Raw genomic sequence first — 7,836 nt, 5'->3', positions numbered from 1 at the left:
GAACAACTAAGTTTGCAGAGAAATGCTAAGAATACAGCTTACAGATGTTTCTCTGAGAAATTCTTGCTTAGTGTTCTTCTTGTTCTATTTGCTACTTCTTGGTTTATATATGACCAAGATTACAAAGTAATGAGACAAGATAATAAAACAAAACCTATCAAGTCTAATACTATGTTGCTTCATTACTCTATTCCAGCATCTTTAAATATCTTCATAATAGCATGGAAATGGCAATGCTTCTTTGTTCTCTAAAACCCTAGTTGAATAAGCTTCCACATTCCATTTACATACACTCGACGCATGTGACTGTGTTGTCACTGTCAACAGATGTTTGAATTCTTTATCCGTCGGGTTCATGATCATCCATCGGGTTGCCTAGTTGATTATCCGTCGAGTGGCATTGTTGTTTATCCGTCGGGTAGCAATCTGGCACTTGACTTCATTTCATTTACACAGAATTACAAGACATCATCTATGTATAATTGATCAACCTATTCTGCATATCTAATTAAAGTCAACATGACTTGAGTACTACTACAGAATCTAAAAAATGTGTATACAGAAATGTGCTACAGACTTATTGTTACACAATCTACTCACTCGATGGATAATAAATCATCATCCGTCGGGACTATATTGAGTCATCCGTCGGGACTATAATTTTTATCCGTCGAGTGCTACATTTTTCACTAAGTAAAATCTACTAAGGTGTTTTGTTAATGAAATCATCAAGTTCACAACATATCCACAACAATCTCCCCCAATTTATGTCTACTGGAATTGTAGCCATAAATTAAGAGAAACTTGATGATAACAAAACACCCTAAAAATACAACTTTAAAAGAAAGTAGATGATACTGTAAAGTGCTTCAATTAACAAAATGTACAAAGATTTGCTCATAGTCATTTTCAAGGTGCTCCTCTAGGCTGAGCAGATTAAACTAATTCCTTGAAGGTCTGGATCTCTTTCCAAGCTTTCTGTTGTTTTCTTCTATCTGATTTTGGAGCTGTCTGTGGAATTCCAGTTCATCAGATTCTGAGAGATTTAGCTTTTCTTTCATTTCCAAAAGAGTCTCATTGCTAGAGATGCTCAATTGGTCTTCTAATCTAAAAAATCTTCTCACTCCTTTGTCATCCCTGAACTCCATCAGCCAGTAGGGCCTTAGATGCACTCTTTTCCCTGTGTAGGGAATGATTAGAGTCTTTGGGAGTGCATCTTTAACTCTAATACTCCTTAGTTCTTCAATCTTCTTTAGAACCAGTCTTCTTGTAGTTACATTGAGTCCAAAGTTCTTCTTGAAAGATGAATAAACCTTTATCAGTACAGCTTGGCTTTCTTGAAGGATCCTGTGAAGTGGCCATTGAATCCCCTTTCCTCCTTTGTACTTGAAAACTAACCTTTCAGGTAGATTCCTGTAGGCATCAATCCCTCTCACTTCTTCTAGTTCATCCAGATAGAGATTTAGATCAGAGAATTCCTTGATGTCACATAAGTACATGTAATCTCCCTTGTTGACTTTGGATTGAGCTTTGACTAGAGATTTGGATTTGAGAGGTGATAACTTCACTTTCTTGACTGCCCTTGACTTTGTTCTCTTTGGCTTGTTAAGGATTGGCAAATTGAAGTCAGGAATTGGTAGATTCTCCTAGTCTATTGGTTCATCCTTAGGCACAATAGGTTCACCATGAATGTTCCTGTAAGGATCCACCACTTTAATGTCTTCAAATACCACAGAGGGTTTTGATGCTTGAGTTGTAGTTGGAGTGGATTCCTTGGAAAACTGATCCTCCAATTCCTTATCAACAAAGTCCATTTTCCTTTTGGTTCTTTTGGCCAATTCCTTGTATCTTTGAGGTTTATTCTGTTGTGCTTCAACTTGCTTCTTTTGATCTTGAGATTCAGTGATTTCAGATGGCTGAGCAGGAATTTGTTGTGTTGGTTTCACAGCTTGTAGCTTGGCCAAGATAGTAGCTTGCTCTTTCTTTTGCTTAGACTTTTTGGCATCTAGAGTAGCTTGCTTCTTTTCTTGCTTTAGTCTTGCCTTTTCTTCTCTCTTTGCTTGAGCAAATTGAGGATGTACAGCCACCACACAAATTTCTTTACCATTTCTGAAAACTTTAGCAAATCTCCTTTTTAAAGCTGAATCAGCTGGATCCTTGTAGAAGACAATTGATCTTGACAGAAGCTTCTTCTCATCAGGCTTAAGTGTCTCATACACTGTATCCAAAAGGTTCTTTAATGATGATTTTGGATAGTTCACCCTTGGCTTCAGAATTATTTCAGCCTTTGAAGATTTGATGCAGGATGGCTGTCCTCTTTCCAGATAGTTCATGCTCATTTCATTCACAGAGATCTGCTTGACTTGAGAGTGATGAATGGCTGATTTTTATGGCTTCTTTACTAGCCCAAACTTCTTTTGTATGTCCTTATCAATTTTCTCCCAGTTGATTGGACTCAACTTTTTCTTTTCTGCTGCTCTTATGTTGGTCACTGCTTCATTGATCAGATCAATACTATCTGTTACTGGTGGCTTGGTGAAAGCAATTTTAGGCACAATTATTTTACTGATTTGAATGTGAAGCTTCTCCCCCTCACTTGGTCCTTTCTCCCCCTTTTTTTTATCATCAAGTTGAGTAGAGGAGGAGGTTTATGCAACCACCAGTTTCTGAAGCAAGTCTGTCTGTTGAGCTTGATGCAGATGAATGACTGTTAGAGATGCTTCCATAGCTGACATTCTTGTATCTAAGACATCTATCTTTGTGGAAAGATCAGAATTTTTCCTGAGTTGTCTCTTGATGTCAAGCATTGTAGCTTCTGGAAGCTTAGATTCCATCTTGTCAGAAATAGCCTTTTTCATCTCATCAATATCACCCTTGATGGTATTGACATCTCTATCATGTTGGAAGCCTTGAATCTGTTGTAGTTGGAGAGAAGCAAGATGTGCTTGAAGGAGCTTCTTGGTGTTGGTATTTTTAGTGGTTTGAAGAGCAGAATTTGTTTGATTTATGAGTTGGATCAGGGTTATCTTGAAGTAATGTTCATCACAATATTTTGAAAATGCCCATAATGGCATGCCTGATCTTGAACTGGAACCTACTTCTCCCCCGGTGTCCAATGGCTCTTCTTCACTATCTCCACCTTTATCTCCAAAGAAATCTGCTGAACCACCAGTCTCATAATCAACATCACCAGCTGTAGAGGGCAAAGTTGTGATGGAATCCTTAGCTCTTAGCATTGACTGAGTGGTATGCACCAAATTGAGCATCCTTTCTGCATTGTCATTGCCCTGTTCAGCTAGAAGTTGATAAGCTGGAACAGGGTGAGTAAATGCCTCAGCATCAAGGGAGGTGGAATCTATAACAGCTTGAGGTTGCTGAGATAGTCCCTCCCTATCTGCATCCTGGACATTCATTAACTCACTAGCAATGACATCCATCCTTATAGCTCATGTACCTGCATTTCTATCTTATTCTCTCTTTTATTGCATCAAGGTCTCATCCCTGGCTCCCCACCCTCACACCCTCACCTTCACCATCTAAGGTGGGACTCCATACACTCTCTTTTGCCAATCCTGAAGAACTGGATTGCATATTTTCACTCTTTTTCTCTCCTTTTTCCTGGGAGCAACCCAGACTCTCACTCATAACACTCTCTGCCCTCAATCCTAGGAGTGATTGTGCTACTACTAAGTCTTCTGCACTTGAAATAATAGATGAAATTTGAAGTTATGCAGAGACACCCGACAGATGAGGAATATCCATCGGGTTAGTAGTTTGACTATCTGACGGATAAATGCTGTTAAGCTTATCCGTCGGGATACAATCACTACTTGACGGATGAGCAATATCCATCGAGAGAGTAGAAATGAATGAACATGGAATTTGAAACTATTGTGGACTCTGTGCTGATTGATGAGATTTTGGGCACAGATGTTTCAACAGTTCCTGAAAGAATTGGCAAGTGAGCCAACAAATCATCCAAAAGATGATGCTCACTTGCACTAGATTTTGGCTTCCCTAACAAAGTTAAAGAAGGGGAATCATGAATTGATGTGTTGATCATATCCACATCCAGAGAGTTTGTGGGAGAGTTTGGTGTTTGAGGTGCTTCTATAACTAATGAATTTGGTTGTGACCCCACATTTATTGGAGCCACATCAAGCTGAATTTGTGAAGTGGAATAACATTTGAGGAAGCTTCAAGGTAATCCCCAGAGTTGGTAATTACAGTGACTGTGTCTTTAGCACCAGTTTGCACAGTATGTGAACCCTGTGCATCCCCAAAGGTTTTGGATTTCTTCTTTCTGGCATAAGTTTGGGGTGAGCTGGTTTCCCTTACCCTTTTGACCTGTGCTCTTGGTTGAGAGCTTTGTTCAATAGTCACATCCTTTTGGGAGGATGCAACTAGAAATGAGCTTTTATCCTTATTAATCACTGCAGTTTGTTGGGAAACTGCAGTGTGGCTAGGCCGGGAACCACTCAACTCTCCATCCTTATCCTTAGGGTTTCTTTTATGTTCACCCTGTCCCTCACCTACCTTTCCCACCTTCACACTCCCCTCTTTGGTTTTGGTGGATTTTACAACTAGCATCTTTTGAGAGATACCAGAGGGGGCTTTCTTTGATTTGGATTTTGAAACTTTTGATGGTTTGGTAGCTTGGGTAGGCAACTGTTGGGTCATTGACACAGTTGCCATAGCTACACTAGAATTCAAAAAAAATCTGTGAGGTTGGAAGAGTAGAGACAGATAAACTTACCTCACTTACCTGAGGTGCTTCCATTACAGGGAAATAGAAGAGTGGCCTCTCCTTGTGATGATTTACCCTGTTCAAATCTGCAATAATTATTCTCTCTTGAACCCAATAATTTAATTTGTTGTTTGGGTTCTCAAGCACAATTTCCTCAGAGAGGTGGTTAGCTAACATCATGAAAAATCTAGCATAATAAACATTTTTACCCCTCTTATTTAACTCCCCTAATTTAAACCCCAACTCAAAAAAAACAAGATCACTAAAATTAAAGAACTTATCTGTAACTAGCATGTAAAGCATGTTAAGCATGTGAATATTGACATAATCAAAATTACTGATTTTTCCAAAAAAGACCTTGGTCACTATATCACACATGAAACTCCATTCCTTCCTAAGACCCAATCTCTTAATGTCACTTAACTTAGAAGTAGAGAGTGCATAGTTCATGGAATTAAGCATATTAACTATATCAGTGTCAGTGTGTGGTGAAGTTACAGTATTATCAGGAATCTTGAAGCATGCTTTGATAACATCACTATTAATACATAATTCATTACCTTTAATGATGAGTGTGATGGTCTTATATGTCGAGTTGTAAGAAGCAGTAGTCCACATCTCTTCAACAACCTCACAGAAGATGGTGGGTGATTCTAGCATTGCATAACTGAGTTTGCAGTTCTTTACGAAATCCATCATTTTGTGGTAGTCACTTGAATGTTGAATCCCCTTGTTTACCAGAGCCGTGAAGTTGTTCTTCTCATAGATGTATCCAGTTTGTGACATGATCTTGACTACTGGTGCCATTGTTAGAGAGTGGAAATTGCAGAGATTGAGATGATAGTTGCTTTTAAGAAAGAGAGAATTTAGAGCAGATGATTTGAGATTGATAAAAGAAAAGTGATGGAAATGAATTAAGTTTTTATACTATCTCAAAAAATAATTGTCAAAAATAATAAAGTAAAATAAAGTAACCAATAAAAATTGCCCAAAATAGCCGTTTAAAAATAAACTGTAAAAGTTCCACCAATTATCCGTCGTGTTATGCTTACAAACTGTAAGTATACTCGATGGATAAGGTTCAGGGAATTAACGGCTAAAATTCAGACAATTCGACGGATGAGAGTAAGTCAGTTATCCGTCGAGTTATAAAATATTCCAGAAAAGTAATTGATTTTATTAATAAAATGTATACCGACGGATGATCAAACTCGATGGATACTGATCATCCGTCGAGATGTAAATTTTGACTTAGCCAAAATTTCATCCAAGACTGTAAAACCAATTAAATTTATGGCTGCATTACAACTTGCAAATTTTCTAAGAAGATTTAAGAGTAATTTAGCATACCTAACTCACTTACCAACCTTGAAAAGGTGGATTCATCCAGTGGCTTGGTAAATATATCTGCAAGCTGCTTTTCACTTGGAACAAAATGTAGTTCCACAGTACCATTCATTACATGTTCCCTTATGAAGTGGTACTTGATGTCTATGTGCTTTGTCCTTGAATGCTGTACTAGATTTTCAGTGATGGCAATTGCAATTGTGTTATCACAGAAAATGGGAATTCTTTCCACTTGCAGACCATAGTCTAGCAATTGGTTTTTCATCCACAAAATATGTGCATAGCAACTGCCAGCAGCAATATATTCAGCTTCAGCTGTAGAAGTAGAAATTGAATTTTTCTTTTTACTGAACCAGGACACAAGCTTATTTCCTAGAAATTGATAGGTTCCTGTTATACTTTTTCTATCAATTCTACAACCTGCATAATCTGCATCTGAATAACTAGTTAGATCAAAACCAGAATCTCTAGGGTACCAAATGCCAAGTTTTGGTGTTCCTTTGAGATATCTGAAAATTCTCTTAATAGCTACTAAGTGAGATTCTCTAGGATCAGCCTGAAATCTAGCACACAAACATGTAGCAAACATTATATCTGGCCTACTAGCTGTTAAGTACAGAAGTGAGCCAACCATGCCCCTATAACTTGAAATATCCACAGACTTTTTAGTAGTGTTTAATTCAAGCTTAGTTGCAGTGGCCATGGGAGTTTTTGCAGATGTGCAATCCATTAGATCAAACTTCTTTAAAAGATCATAAATGTATTTAGTTTGACTAATGAATATTCCATCACTAACTTGCTTAACTTGCAAACCAAGAAAGTAAGTTAGTTCTCCCATCATACTCATTTTATACTTACTTTGCATCAATTTGGCAAACTTTTTGCAAAGTTTTTCATCTGTAGAGCCAAAAATAATGTCATCTACATAAATTTGAATAAATATACTAGAGCCATTAACATTTCTAAAGAAAAGAGTTTTGTTTACAATACCTCTAGTGAAGTGATTCTCTAAAAGAAACTTTGACAAAGTGTCATACCAGGCTCTAGGTGCTTGCTTCAGTCCATAAAGTGCTTTCAAAAGATAGTAAACATATTCTGGAAAGTTTGGATCTTTAAAACCAGGAGGCTGACTGACATAGACTTCCTCCTCCAAATCTCCATTCAGAAAGGCACTTTTGACATCCATTTGATAGACTTTGAAATTGGCATGGGCTGCATAGGCTAAGAAGATTCTGATAGCTTCAAGTCTTGCAACAGGAGCAAATGTTTCATCAAAATCTATTCCTTCTTGTTGACAATAGCCCTTAGCAACCAATCTAGCTTTGTTCCTGACTACTATGCCATTTTCATCCATCTTGTTTCTGAATACCCATTTGGTGTCTATTGGATTCTTTCCTTTAGGCTTGGGCACCAGCTTCCATACCTTATTCCTCTCAAATTGGTTTAGCTCCTCCTGCATAGCTAAAATCTAATCAGGATCCAACAAAGCTTCTTCTACCTTCTTTGGTTCTTCCTTAGAAAGAAAGCTGCTGTATAGACATTCTTCTTGAGTTGCTCTCCTTGTTTGAACTCTAGAAGATACATCACCAATGATGAGCTCAAAGGGGGTGATCCTTTGTCCATTTCCTTTGTTGAGGTAGATTAGCTCTAGATGAAGAGGCCTCATTGTTGTCTTGATGTGTGATTGAGTTTTGATTGTTAGAAACTCCCCCTGAGTTAATGGATCTTTGATTTGAGAAAGG

This window comes from Apium graveolens, chromosome 3 (genome assembly GCF_009905375.1).
Source record: "Apium graveolens cultivar Ventura chromosome 3, ASM990537v1, whole genome shotgun sequence".
Taxonomy (NCBI): Eukaryota; Viridiplantae; Streptophyta; class Magnoliopsida; order Apiales; family Apiaceae; genus Apium; species Apium graveolens.
Note: the sequence above shows the minus strand (reverse complement) of the source record.